The sequence below is a fragment of the Alnus glutinosa genome, chromosome 5 (genome assembly GCF_958979055.1).
Source record: "Alnus glutinosa chromosome 5, dhAlnGlut1.1, whole genome shotgun sequence".
Taxonomy (NCBI): Eukaryota; Viridiplantae; Streptophyta; class Magnoliopsida; order Fagales; family Betulaceae; genus Alnus; species Alnus glutinosa.
The window spans coordinates 24,868,960-24,884,340 of NC_084890.1; positions in this window are offsets into that span (position 1 = coordinate 24,868,960).

Here is a 15,381-nt window from a genome sequence, read left to right on the forward strand (position 1 = left end):
AGCCTTTTATTTTTGTACTTATAGTGAACCTAGACATACTAACTTGATGTTAAAATGAAATTATGAAAACAATTTAGTTGTAAGAGACTTTTTTCTGTTTGTATGAATATCCTAAATGTATGTTAAACTTAATTGTTAATGGTAATGAATGGTTGGTTTTGGTGTTATCTATGGTAAGGAATGGTTGGTTTTGGTGTTATCTATGTCTCTGATGTTATACTCTGCTTGTTCTAAATAATTCTGCTACCTTTTGTTTCTAGGTAATCTACTTTTAAATGCTGCTTGCTGTAAGCACACCTTAATCCAGCTTTTATCCTTAATCATGCATTTTTGAATGCTGTTTACTTGGTTTGGTCAGTCTCCAGTATTACAGGGCAGTTCGAATGGTCAAGCTACGCAAGGACAACATCACAGGGTTTTAAAAGGAAGCTCTAAAATGGGTAATGGGTTAGAGAGGCAGTTGAGTTTTCATAGGCAGTTGTCTGGTGGACAGTCAAGGCACCACGACGATGTTAGATCACCTTCGCAGAGTGTAGGGTCTCATGATATTGGATCAAATTATAGTTTCGACAAGAAACGAGGAATGAGAGAGAAGAGTAGTGGTAGTTTATATAGGACTAGTAGCCAGAAGGAGCTTGAACAGCTTCCGATAGGTGGAGTGGAATTTGTTGAGACGGTCATTGCCCGAATAGTTGCTGAACCGGTACATGTAATGGCTAGGAGATTGCATGAGATGGCCGGACAATCCATAGCGTGTCTAAAAGAGAGCGTTCACCAGATCATGTTGAATGTTGACAAGCGACCACAACTACTCGCGTGTCAGAAAGCATTGCAGAACAGGTCTGACATAACCATGGAGATGCTACTGAAATCCCATCGAGCTCAGTTGGAAATTTTGGTCGCTTTGAAAACTGGGCTGCCAGATTATCTCCAGCAAGACAACAGTGTTTCACCTACTCATTTGGCTGAGGTTTTTCTGAACTTGAAATGCAGAAATCTTACTTGTAAGCAGTCTTTGCCTGTGGATGAATGTGATTGCAAGGTTTGTGTGCAGAAGAATGGTTTTTGCAGTGCTTGTACGTGTCTTGTGTGCTTGAAGTTTGACATGGCGTCAAATACATGTAGTTGGGTTGGTTGTGATGTTTGTCTTCATTGGTGCCATGCGGATTGTGCGTTACGGGAATCTTATATTAGAAACGGAAGGAGTGCTACTGGCGCTTATGGGCCGACCGAGATGCAGTTCCATTGTGTTTCACTTATATATATATATGAGTGAATTGTGATTCACATAAACATGTCCATCCATTTATTAATGCATCATGTCTGTTGTAAACTTCTCACACAAATTGAAGTCAAACATAATTACATTAGACTATTACCCAAATACCAATCAGCCAGACACAAATCAAAATGCAAACCAGAAATCCACAATCATGGCCAATAGAAACTTTACCCACCTTGGATTCTAAGACTATTTAAACCTAATATCAATTTCAGAGATCCCAAAGAAGTATAACCCAGAATGATGAGCAGAACTCATGCAATCAATCAACAAACTTAAATCCTAAACTCAACTTCCCCAAAATACTATAACCCCTTGCTCAATAAGAAAATCAAAAAATACAATTATGCTACAAAACAAACCGGCAAAACCAAGCCAACGAACGACACCCATGACTCGATTATCTTCTTTTTTTTCCTATTTTATTCTAATCCCATAAAATACTCACAAAAAAGAGACAAAAGATCAGAATTCCTAGAGCAAAAACCGTCCAATCCAGCGACAAAATGATACCCACAAAACCCAAAACCCCATCTCCCAAAAATTATACGATCCCATTTTCCTCTAATAGAAAAACACATCGAAGGAACAAGCTTAAGACCAACAGACTTGTAAAGAAAAAGAAGAGGTCATCAACTTGTACAGTGAGATACACATTTGAAACAAGTATGCCTAATAGTCACAGCACTTCAACTTATATTTTAGGCATAGACATCATAAAGAATTGCGTAAAGGGTAGTGAGGCACTGCAACAACCAAATCATCAAAGATCCACTAATACCACTACCAAAGCCATGGTATAAAGAAGAACAACATGGCGAAACACAAATTAGCCTACAGCTAAATCACCACATCCACTCGGTCACACCATGAAGCTATGAGACAACATCACACATTCAGAAATGATAGCATCAATAATAGTAACAGCTGAATAAGCATAGTTTTACCCCAAGTTACACCCAAAATAAAAGCATGCAAGAAAGGCATTGACCATACCATAAAGTAAAGCCAAGAGCAGTAAAAGATTACATGGCCCAATATCAATTACATCAAAAAACAACTTACAGCTATAACAAATAACAGAATAATCTATAACATATAACATCCGAAAACAAAATAATAAATTATTTATGACTTGATTAATGGCAACTTATGCCTCTGGACTTGATTAATGGCAACTTAAGTCTCCCCTCTGAAGTCCTTTGTCCCAAAGATGAGAAAAAGTAGCAGAAATAATAAAGGCTTTGACATGTTTTCATAACACGAGTTAAAGTAGCAGAAATAAGATGAGAAAAACTAGCAGAAATAATAAAGTAGCAGAAATAAAATAACACGAGTCTGATATTTTGCTAAATTTCAAGACTATAGAGACAAATTCCTGCATCCTAAATTAAAGGCTTTCACTTACAGCCGGGGAAAAGACAAAAAAATAAAAATCTCAGGGCATCCCCAAAAGAGAGAAAGAAGAATACATCCCCATCCTCAAACCCTGTGATTTGAATCTGTTGACAATGCACGTACATGACCACAAAAGCTTCCTCTCATAATTTATTGTGTTTACCCAAAGTGCTCGGGGAAGTTCTCTACGGTCTGTTTCCCCCTCACAAGACTCCTTCCTTCCTAGTGACACTTGATGTTTCTGTAGATCCTCCTCACAAACAAATTAGAGCCCAAGTAACCAACAGCTCCTACACATTTAAAAGGACAAAATCAGTGTTACAAGCTAAGAAATATATAACATCCTTCATAATTTGCAAGTGACCCGTGCTATAATGGGAAACAGTTTCCTAGTCAGAGAATGTGATATACTTTTTTAATCAAAAAGACCTTACCACTTACGACAAGTATATAAAATATCCTTCGAAAATACATGACGATTGTGAATTCCCAAACGTCTGAAACAAATACATCGAACAATTAATATATATGAAATTAAACTATTAATCAACATGTATGAATCAAATGCACGTATATGAACTTTTTTTCCCCTCCTTTCAGTACCTGTGTAAGTACACTATGTTGTGTTTCAATCACTTGGTCATGCTGCACATCAGTTGAAAAAAGCAACGGATCTTCACTTGTGTCCAGTTCATCTACTAGCGATCTTTGGCATGTCTTCAAAAAATAAAATATTCAAAAATGTTAACATTAATATTAAAATTACACATCAATAAGTACACATACAACGACTTTTGAATAGTTGAATACCTTCTTTCTTTTCCTTCGCTGCTCGGGATTTGCGTTGCTCTGTTTCTTATTTCCTCCTTTTGACGACTTTTTTCTCACCACTTTTTCAACCACAGACACTTTTCTGATTGATGGTCGCGCGCCTTTAGTTCGAGCCACAAGAGGACTACACACCTCCACCTCCATACAATCCATGGCTCCATTATCGATCATAGGTGCACTTGGTAGATCTTTTGCACTTGGGAGTGATTGGGAAGGTTGACTTTGTTCACAGCTTGGACCGCTAAATTTCTTAATTAGCATATCAACATACTTTTGCAATTCCATGCAATGGTCCACGTTTGGTGCTGCAATAGCGGCCAACTTCAGCACATTGTTGCTCAGTTCAGCATATCGATCTGCAGTAGGGTTGCCACTCAAAGGATCATAACTACTCTTGATTAACTTATATGGCCGCTTCAAATCCTTCCTCCATCGATTTAGAAAATACTTTTCGGGCAACAAATCCACATCTTCAAATGCAGTCAACACGGATATGGCATGTTTGCACAAAATTCCTCTTGATTCAAACAAACGGCAACTACAATTCACTTCACATACAGGGTCATTGTAGCAAACATTAAAAACGATTTTTTTCCTATAGGATTCATTAATTTCTACCTGTTCGATCACCTGATAGGTACGAATTCCACATTCACTTTTTAAAAGAGAAGAACCACAATACATAATCGATGAAATCTCCTTCTGAACTTCTCTAAACTTTGCATGGGTGTAAATTTCTTGGAATTGCTTCTCAAAGGGCCAATGGCTCACACATGAAATGGTGGTATTGAAGGAATCGAAATCAGCAACATTCTCAACCTCAACCTTCCTGCGCAAAGCGTTATCGTATTGATCCACAAATTCCTTCAATGAGGTGGACGATTGCACATAACCATCAAAAAAGGCATTCATACTCTCACTACGTTGTGTGGTAGTCATGCCGGCCCAAAATACATCATTCAAATATGTTGGTACCCAAAAAGTCCTTTCACTGTATAAACCACGCAGCCATGCATTCTCTTCTAGATTATAACACTCAAGCATACTCTGCCAACATGCATCAAACTCGTCACATGTATGAGAATTATACACACAATTTCTTATGGCACTCCTAATGGCATAGTATTGTGAATGTGATCCAAACTTTTCCGGAAGTTTTTTCAGTATATGCCATAAACAAAATCTATGACGAGCATTCGAAAACACCTTCTTAATAGCATTTTTCATGGCCCTATCTTGATCTGTAATAATTGCCCTTGGCGCACGGCCCTTCATGCATTTCAACCATGCCTCAAACAACCAAACAAATGACTCCGTATCCTCACTTGAAATTAATCCCGCCCCTAAAAGAATTGATTGACCATGATGGTTTACTCCCACAAAAGGAGCAAATGGCATTTCGTATTTGTTGGTTAAGTATGTTGTGTCAAATGTAACCACATCACCAAAATCTTCATATGATGCCCTACTTCGTGCATCAGCCCAAAAAACATTTCTCAGCCTACACTCATCATCCACATCTATATCAAAATAAAAATCATCATTTACTTTCCGCATTCTATTGAAATAGTCACGAAGTGCTGCGGCACCTCCTATACCAAGGCGAAGGCGTCTTGAGTTCGCAATATAATTGCGACACTCTCTCTCTCCAAATGTAAGATTCTCAACCCCCCGCTTCAACGGCTAGTGCGTTATAAATTTTATTGGTGCGGATTCCAGCTCTATCATCTATATCAAGCTTTCTCTTCGTAGTAGGATCCAACTTCTTGTTGCACCGAAAGTATCTCGCTTTACCTGGGCTTAAGTCGTGATTATGCCCTAGATTTACATTTGTCACATACCACGATGTATCCACTAACGTTGCTTTCAAAGTAGCCTGACACCCCGTTTTGCTTGTTTTGCTAGCCTTGCACAGGTTGTTACTTGAACTGGATGATGCTTTGCCTCCGCGAGCACATGTCAGACTGATGTAGTGTACATCTCCATTTTCATACTTTTTCTTCTTCTTTTGTGTCACACCAAAGCCTGCTTGCTTTCCATAATTCCTATAATAGTCAACGACTTCCTCTTTGGAGCCAAATAGCATACCGCTCTTAGGCTCCTCAACAACTTTATCTCCATCTATGAGCTTGGCCTTGGACCGACAATTATCCACACCATCATTCAATTGGTCATTAGCAACAATTTCATTTCCATCTATAAATAAATAAATATGGTGTAAAGAACCCAACTATAAATAATAACATTTATTATGTTACAAAAATTAAAGGTAAGCATGAAGTGTCCAACATACCATTTTGAGGGTCCATTTCAATGGGCACAACATCATCAAGTTCAATCTGTGTCAATGAACAATCATCTTCGTGTTGTGAAATCAAGTCCAATTGTGATAAATCCATTTAAAAATTTCTGTAACAAATAAAGATTCATATCAATGCATTATCATTTAGTTCATTTAGTTCACCACGTAGTAGCCCCAATTCAAACACAGCACAAATTGGTTCCTAATTTCAATGTTACAGAAAATGCAACATAATTACTCCAAATTGTTTCTAAGAATTACTTTTCCAATCCATTTTTCTAACAGTTTAACCCCCCCCCCCAGAAAAAAAAAAATAAATAAAATTATCACCATCCCAAAACAACACCAACAACAACCATACAAAACTCAAATACATCACACAATTACAAAACCAACAGAACATTTTCATTCAGAACAAGAGCAGAGAACAGAGCATATAGACACTACAACTTCAGTTGCAACTTTCCCGGCCCCATCCCCTCATTTCTGTTCTTACCACCACCAGAACCAAACTAGCAACAAAAAAAATCATTCACCATAGCATTTTTTTCTTTTGCAAAGGAAACTACAGAAGACTACAACTACTGCAACAAATTAACCCCAAACTCTTTAATTGCAACTTACCCCTTTCCCCGCATTTCTTTTCTTAACGCTACCAAAACAAACCGAAGACAAACCAATACCATCAGAAATAACCCATCAACACTTTCTATGAGTAATCAGTGCAACAAAAGAAAAAGAATTACCAACATGACATGTTACAATTAAGACGATTTGAATGTGGCTGTTATAAATTCAATATTCCATAAAAATGATAATCAATAGCACAACATGACGTGAAGAAAGGAGTAAGAGACACATAAAATACAAGGGAAATAAAGATTGCAACTTATAAAATAAAATAAAGATTACACAGATGAACCACCAGATTCCACCTATGGTCATGGCCTCAAATTCTTCCGCTACTAAATTGCACTGGGCACAACCCAAAGGATTGGATCTTTCTCTCAACCAAGCATCAAGCATGGCCTTTCCATAAATCAGAAATCAAAAAAAGATGGAATAGAAGATGGAGCAACAGAAAAGGAGAGCAAATTAACCTGACTTGAAAATGGGCGAACCTGCTCTTTTTGGCCGGAGGTGGAGATGGAAGAGGGCCGCCACTGGAAGACGGCCGGTGGGTGGGCTTTGGCCGAAGATGGAGAACGACGGAACCACGGTGGAGAACGAATGGTCGAATGGTCGCCGCCGGAACTGGAACAACGACGGAGTTGGGTCGTTCTGGGTCGGAAATGGGTCGATGGAACCCTAGGTTTTGGCCGGAGGTGGAGAACGGTGCTGGGCTCGGAACGGTGGCGGGCAGAACGACGGTGGTGCTGGGCTCGGAACGGTGGCGGGCAGAACGACGGTGCTGGGCGGGCTCGGCACGGTGGCGGGCAGAACGGAACGGTGGAACGACGGTGCTGGGCGGGCTCGGAACGGTGGAACGACGGTGCTGGGCGGGCTCGGAACGGTGGAACGACGGTTCTGGGCGGGCTCGGAACGGTGGTCGGCGGTGCTGGGCGGGCTCGGAACGGTGGTCGGCGGTGCTGGGCGGGCTCGGAACGGTGGAACGACGGTGCTGGGCGGGCTCGGAACGGTGGAACGACGGTTCTGGGCGGGCTCGAAACGGTGGTCGGCGGTGGAGAGAGAGGGAGGGAAAATTTGGGGGGAAGCTCGGGGAAGAAATGTGCGAAAATGAGAAAGACATCTGGTTTTGTTTTCAAAATTTGAATTTTTTTGAATTTTTTTTTTTTTTAAAAAAAAAAAATAAATAAATAAAAACTGACGTAGCCCTTTCCACGTTGGAAAGGGCCGGGCAGGGGCCCGGCAGGATGGCCCCTGCCTATCATTACTCCAGTACTTTTGACGATAGTGAAGTTTTGTTTTGAACTTTGTGAAGAGAGAGAGGGGTCAGGACAAGGCATGAGAAAGGGAATGTTGAAGACATATATAGAACTAAAGACATGTTTGGTACGCATAAATGTAATAACTATTTCTATAGAATATCTTTTCTGTTATTTGGTACGTAAAAATGGAATAAATTAACTTAATTGTGATATGAACGTGGTCCCAACTCATGACTTTGGCGGCCCGTCACTAGCTATAGCCGTCTCTGGAGGCTCTTTCCCATCACGTGTCATCACTATCTTCTAAGCCCCTGGCCTCTAGAGTCAGTACCGATCATATATAGTACTCCACCGCCCTCTTTGGTGATTCATCGTATCGTTGTCATTGGCCACACATGGGAGAGATGACGGATACGAATTGATATATATATTTATTGCCTAGATCAGAAAGAAAAAAAAAAACTGTTTTTTTTTTTTGGTGATATTAATTATATAAGTAACGATATTTTAAGAAATTTGGCTGAAGTCTTGTTACAATATTCCAGTTTAAAAAATTGATCATTCATGAGTTGTCATGAAACAAACGAATATGAATAATTATTCTATCATACCTTCTTATATTCGTGGTAATACTCACTATTATTCTTAAGTAATCATCTTTCATGTGTACCTAATGTATCCTCAATATGAAACTAAACTTATTTTTGTCACTAAAAAGATTAAAAAATAAAAATCTATGCCACCATGTGGGTATGAAACTAGCTAGTATATATATATATGCCGCGCTACCACAATCACAAGACATTTCATTTTTTTAAAGAAAAGTTTCATTTTTTTAAAAATAAAAATGACAAAAAAAAATAATGTTGTACTTTACATTTATTTTATCATATTCATCTAGTATCGGCGAGTGACATGAGTTGAAGAGAGGTAAAAAAATCTAATTTTTTTGGTGGCTATTCAACTCGAGTAATGATAAAAAAACACATCTATTACACATTATATTCATTACACATCCCCATTCACATGGAATGAAGCCCATGTAATTGTGAGTCTCGATCACCCCATGCAAAGGATCAAGATATGTGTAATTGATGTATACCAGAGTGTTTTTGTATCATCCCATTGAGCTCGCACCATGTCGCAATGTGTGTGTAGTATGAGAAAATTAGGTGCACGTAGATGTGTGATGGGGAGGACTTTTGTGTGTGGGGAGCTAGCTAGCTTCTACCGTCGTACAGTACTAAAGTGTGAGTACTGTACCTGTTGTTGAGTACTAGACGTTGTACGGGACAATGCATGCTGCTCTTATAAATCATATATAGACAGTGCTACATGCATTGAATTGCTGGAAGAAAAATGAGTACCATGTACGTATGGTATATATATATATCGACGGAGACAGAAAAATTGATGCAACAAAATGTGTTCGCACGTGTTATTAATTTGTTATATGACCTACATACATACATACATGGCGGGCCAATATATTTTAGAGATCAAGGCGATAATTTTAAACCAGGTTTTTTTCTGTGGGCTTCACTTTCACTGATTGTTGTTTTTGTAGAATTATAACTTTTATTTCAACAAGTCTTTTTCTGAGGGTCCCATTCTTTTCATTGGCTTTCTTGTAATCCACATCTTTTTAGTTGAGTCTCCTAATAGGAGAGAAAATGCACTGTTTTTTTTTTTTTTTTGTTAATATTATAATTGTTGTCTTCTTGGGCCTCTAGCTATTTATTTTTCTATTGAAGTTATAGAATCTTCAAAGAAAATATCATGTTTCTTTTATTTTTTCAAAACTATTACAGATTATATGATTGGGCCTTTTTTTTTTATTATTCAAACAATCCTATCTTTGAGGGCTTTATTCTATTGGAAAAAAACCGTTTTATCTTATGATTATGCTTTTTTTTTTTTTTTTTTTTTTTGTCAAACAAACTTATCTTTGAAAGTCTTATTTCACTTAAAGGCTTTAGAGAATCGCTTCCCTCGCCCTATGGTTGAGTAGGCCCCGCCTACAAATCCCTTTAAGACTTACCTTGGCAGCAGTCTAGCTACCCGTATGAGCAAAAGCTTGTGGCCCTGCACATCAAATTAGTTACGTACGAAAGGGGGCTAGCATGTCAGATGGTAATTAAATAGAGTAATGATTGCATATCACCCAAAGATACAACTTTTCATCACATTGCCTATATGGCAAGGTGGTCACCCACCTTAATTTATTTTTAAAAAATAAAAAAAAAAACTCAAAAAGTAGTGGGGGATCACTTTGCCACATAGGCAATGTGGTGAAAAGTTGTATCTTTAAGTGGTGTTCAATCATTACTCAATTAAATAACATAGTAATGCATGACAATAATAGGACGGTTAGGACTTGCAGAGAATTTAGTAGAAGCTACAATTCTCTGCAGATTGTTTTTAGCTCAGGTTGTTTGTAACCGACTCGAGATAGCGTAAGTAGAGGTTTTATGTTAACGCAGATACATTTTTCTATTGGCTAAATTTTATTTGTAGCAATTTGTTTATTTTAGTCCGAGTCTTGTTTGGCTCAAGTTTGGATACAAACCTTGTGGTGGTGGTCTTATGTACACCTTTATGGTGGTCTTATGTACCCTCTTTCATGATTAATGAAAGTGTTTAACTTTCCCTCAAAATAAGTAGAAGCTACAATTGAACCGTTTGGTTGCATAAAAAACTACAAGAAATTTGTTCATTGGCAAAAATTTATAAGATTCCCTCGCCTTAGCTTGGAAATGGTTTCTTTTCTTTTTGTTTTTTTTTTTTTTTGGTTTTTTTTTTTCCTAAAGGACAGTAATGTTGATACTTTTTTATTGAGGGATAATTTCACTTATAACTCATAATATTTTATATTTTTGTAATGAGGGTATATATCTTTAAAAAGTGTTAATTTATGGTATTTATCTTTTAATTTTTTACAATTTCAACAATCCATTAAAATTTTTTGTTAAATTCTATCAAAATTTTTAAAATATCACTTTATTTTTTAAAAATTTTAAATAATAAATTTTTTCAAAAATTCAAGTACGGTCATTTTTGCAAAAAAATGTAAAGACAAAAGTGAATGTTGAAATGAAGCCGTTTTGAAGTTTTGGTGCGAAATTTTCACCTTAGCACCATTGGTTCCCGCTTTTTTATTAACAAATCAGCGCTGTTTTAAATCTAATATATATATATAAAGAGAGAGATCGAGTTGATTTTCTACCCAACCATATATATCTACCATTTGATTTTCCGCAGTTGTCCTATATACTATCTGGCCATGTAACTGTACGTTAGGGTTTTTTTTTTTTTTTTTTTGGTTGGTTTTGTTCATCATAGCATAGCTGCGCGCATGCCAAATTTCATTAATGCTCCGTTTGTTTTGACGTAAAATGGTTTTTGTCATAAAATGGTCAAAGGAAAGTCATTTTTCTAAAAAATATTTTTCGCCGAAAGCATTTTTCGATGTTTGGTGGGTACGGAAAATCACAAATATTTTTTATATTTTCATTCAATCATATTAACCTATAAAAATTAATTTTTATTTAAAACATATAAATATAAATATTAATGTAAAATAACATAAAAATCACTGGTGACGAGATTCCGTCACTGATCGACAGGATTCCAGCTACTTTTACCGGATTCCGACTACTATAGCCAGAATTTGAAATAAAGGCCAGAATCCGGACAGTTTCGTCGGAATTTGGGTTGGCTGGATTCCGGCGAAAGTGGCTGGATTCCGGCAAAAGTCACCGAATGCCGGCCAAAACTGCCTGAATCTGACACAGAACGGTCGGATTCCGGCCAGATGGCTGGAATACTACCAGTTTGGTCGCCGAAATCTGAGCTGACCGGATTCCGGCGAAGGTGGCCTGATTCTGTTGACGAATTCCAGCGACATTGACCGGATGTTATCAGATTCCGATACCGGCAAGATTTCTGTGGTGGTTGACTGCTTGAACGTGAAGGTTGAGTGCGTAGTTTAAAAGGGGTCGAATGCGTCTGGCGTTTTCGAAAAATGATTTACGATTTTAAAAAGCGTAAATCATTTTTCTAAATTTACTAAGCATTTTTGGTCAAACAGAAATCGTTTTCCGGTTGACCATTATTTTCGCCCCCACCAAACAAAGGAAAATGCCAAAATCATTTTATGCCGAAACAAACGGAGCATAAGAGAAAAATTGTGGCTCGGCCGCTGTAGAAGGAAGAAAAAAGAAATTTAGTCTCATGATAATTAACCACTTTTTTTTTAAAAAAAGTTTACATATCCCTTTCAAATTATCACGTAATTAACAATGTTTTCCTAATCTATCAAAAAATTGTCAATCTCCCCCAATGCCAGGAAAAAAATAAAAATCACCCTAAAATTTTTTCAATAAGTCAAAAATATTCTTATAAATTTGGAGAAAAAAAAAACCTAAAAACCAAAATTTATGTAGGAATTCCACTCTGGTGGGTCTTTACAATATTCGTAGTCACATTCGCAAAATGCAGATTGAACTTTTACATGTAGTTTTTTTTTTTTTTTTTTTTTTTTTTTTTTTTTTTTTTTTTTTTTTTTTTTTTTTTTCTTCTTCTAGAAGTGTAAGATTTTTGTTAGAATTTCATTATAGTTCTTATTACTACTAACAAGTGATATTTATTATAATTTTTATTACCACTAACAATAAAAAAAACTCGTATAATTTTTTTACATCAAAGTACCCATTCGATTCAAAATTATAATTTCAAATTTTCACGATATCACAAACACACAATAATATAAACTACTAGTAAAATAAACTAAGCAAAATTTATAGGGTCCAAGAAAAAGGGCACCTTTGAGCGTAGACTCTTTCTTTTAACAAGATTTGCCAAAACCCCAAACAACAACAATGATGAGAGTCATGTCATAACAATGCTGCAACGTCCAAAGCCTAAATGATACACCCATTTAAAAGTCAGAACATATTTGAACAAATATATAAAAGAGAATTACCAAGAGTGTCTTGCAACATGAATGTATTTTAACGGGCAATATTATCTCACAAATGCATTGATCTCTTAAAGACAATGAGAACTACAGTAACAGAGTTACAAAAAACAACATATTTCCTTCCATCATTGATTATTTTCTTCTCATCGTATAACAGTATTCACTATCACATCAGATTCATTGGATCATCTTGTTCAGCAATCTCAACACAGCAACAAAATCTTTCCATAGATTAAATTCCGCAAAACTTTGGATCAAGTTTTGCCCTCTATTGATCAAGTCAACATCAAAATCCAAGACCATTCTATAGGCATTTCAATTAGAGGAATAGTAAGTTAGTAACCTTCTATCAGGTTATCGACTTGGAATCCAAATCTCTTGTAGAGAATCACAACAGGAGTCCTTAAGGGATCAACATGAAGCGATATACGGTGCACATTTCAGGTTCTGGCAGTGTTCTGCATTTTTGAATTGCTGCTTTCAACAATGCCGCTCCAGTCTCCATGCCCTTGCCTCCTACAGTTCTCCTTCACTGAGTTTGGCTTCCATCAATCAAAAAGAACACAAATTGAATAAAATACATCAAGTTCAATACAGACTAAAAAACATGAATAATTATACATACTCTCACCAGTTGCGTATCTAAGGGCTTGCCATCAGTCTCAACCGAAGACCTCTAGCACAAGACCGTCCTTTCATGTGCACAGGCTGGATGGATCATGGACCTAAGACAGTCCTGCCTAGGTGAATCATAAAAATTTGAAAAATCAAAGGCACAAACACATAACCTTAAAGTGAAATCATCTTACGAAATGTTGATATGGCATGGTTGTTAACTACAAGAGGAAAAGGGGAAAAGGGGAAGAATCGAAAGATAGAATGAAAACCTGGGAGTGGAAGGAGAGCCCAGCGATGGCGATGAATTTGCTCTTCTTGATTTCTCTCTGGAATGTCACTTTCAGAGTCTCGGTGCAAATGGGTAGGGGAGACGTGTAGGCTTGGTGGTCCTTCATTGCAGAGGTGCAGGCTTCACTTCAGGCTTGTGATTGTGACTTGTGAGCTCAAGTCTCAAGGCGCAAAAAAAACAAACCAAGTTTGAATATTTGGTTAGAAGTTAACAGTAAAAACTAGGAATATATTTGGTATTTCAAAATGAAAGAGGGTCAAAATAAAGGTAAAAAAAATCTAATTTTTTAGGTGGCTATTCAAGTTTCAACTCAAACCTTGTCGCAATATGTGTGCAGTATGTGAAAATTAGGTGTACGTTGTAGATGTGTGATGGGGAGGACTTTTGTGTGTGGAGGCCTAGCTAGCTATAGAAATGCTACACGTATTGAAACTTTTATAAAGAGAGTTTTATTAAGATGATGTAGAGAATATTCATTAGTACTCGTAGCATTTTTTTTTATTAATTGTTTTGACCATCTCCAATAAATAAGCTACACATCAATTAATAAGACTTCATTTATAAAAAATTAAGTACATGTAACATTTCTTAGCTTGTTAACTTCTATTCTCGTACAGTAAACTGTGTGCTATGTTGTTGAAAAAGGATGTGCTTGTGTGGTTAGAGGACTTTTTCAATCGTCCTTTTAGGCCCCCCTTCCCTGCTAGCATTGGTAGCCCGGCCCCCTCTCTTCTCAGCCACTAAACGTTGTACGGGCCAATAATAAGACGTGGAAGAACAGAGCCTTATTGTAAATCATATGGGTACCATGTACGTGTGGTTATAAATTAAGCATATATATATATATATATAGATGACAGAGACAGAAAAATTGATGTAACAAAATGCATACACACGTGTTATTTGTTATATGACCTATAAATATTCTTGTTAAAATTCTTGACCTTTCATTATTTTTGTAATTAGTGTTTCTATATTTAGAAAATGTCAATTTAAGGTATCTATATTTTAATTTTTTTCAATTCCAATCTTACATTAAAATTTTCTGTTAAATTCTATCAAAATTTCTAAAATACAACTTCTTTTTTTTTTTTAAATAAACAAAATTATAAAAATTTTCAAAGATTCAAGCACGGTCATTTTTGCAAAAAAATGTAAAGACAAAAGTGAATGTTGAAATGACGCCGTTTTGAAGTTTTGGTGCGAAATTTTTACACCATAGGGCTTTTTATTTTTTTATTATTATTGTATAGCTGCGTGCACGCCAAATTTCAATAATAGAAAATTTTTGGCTTGGCCGCTGTAGAAGGAAGAAAAAAGAAATTCAGTCTCATTATAATTAACCAAACTTTTTTTTTTTAAAAAAAAAAAATTCCCATATCTCTCTCAAATTATCACTTAATTAACAATGTTTCCCTAATCTACCAAAAAATTGTCAATGTCCCCCAATGCCAGGAAAAAAAATAAAAATCACCCTAAAATTTTTTCAATAAGTCAAAAGTATTCTTATAAATTTGAAAAAACAAAAACTAAAAACTAAAAATTATGCAAGAATTCCGCTTTGGTGGGTCTTTATAATATCCGTAGCCACATTTACAAAATGCAGACATCACTTTTAGATATCTGCATCTGCATATTGTTTTTACTAACCACGGTTGTCAATTATGTAGTAATTTGAGGGTATATGTTAGGGGTGTTCATGTAGATATTCGCGTGGTTATTTGCGATATCTGCATTCGGAAAATGCGGATATCACTTTTAGATATCCAGATCCGCATCCGTATCTTTTTT